This window comes from Penaeus monodon, chromosome 29, assembly GCF_015228065.2.
Source record: "Penaeus monodon isolate SGIC_2016 chromosome 29, NSTDA_Pmon_1, whole genome shotgun sequence".
In the NCBI taxonomy this organism is placed as follows: domain Eukaryota; kingdom Metazoa; phylum Arthropoda; class Malacostraca; order Decapoda; family Penaeidae; genus Penaeus; species Penaeus monodon.
This window is the reverse complement of record NC_051414.1, coordinates 11,211,891-11,212,153: the sequence shown is the minus strand read 5'-3', so window position 1 is coordinate 11,212,153 and position 263 is coordinate 11,211,891.

The following is a 263-nucleotide window of genomic DNA, read 5'->3' as shown; positions in this document are numbered from 1 at the left end:
TTCGCATTACTATTTCCTCCGATGCATGAGCACAAAACGAGGTAAACTTATCCCAAGTACATTGCACTGTAAATACTTAGGGATCGTAAAATAGCACATAATACCCTCTATTACCAGACAGTCTTATGACAAACAGAAGCGTTAAATATCGCAAATGCATCCGGATATTGGGCAGAAGGATTCATCATTACGAAAGGTGAATTCACTTGAAATCCTCATTAGCAGTATGCATTTTCAAATACAGTGATATAAAATGCTCTCGA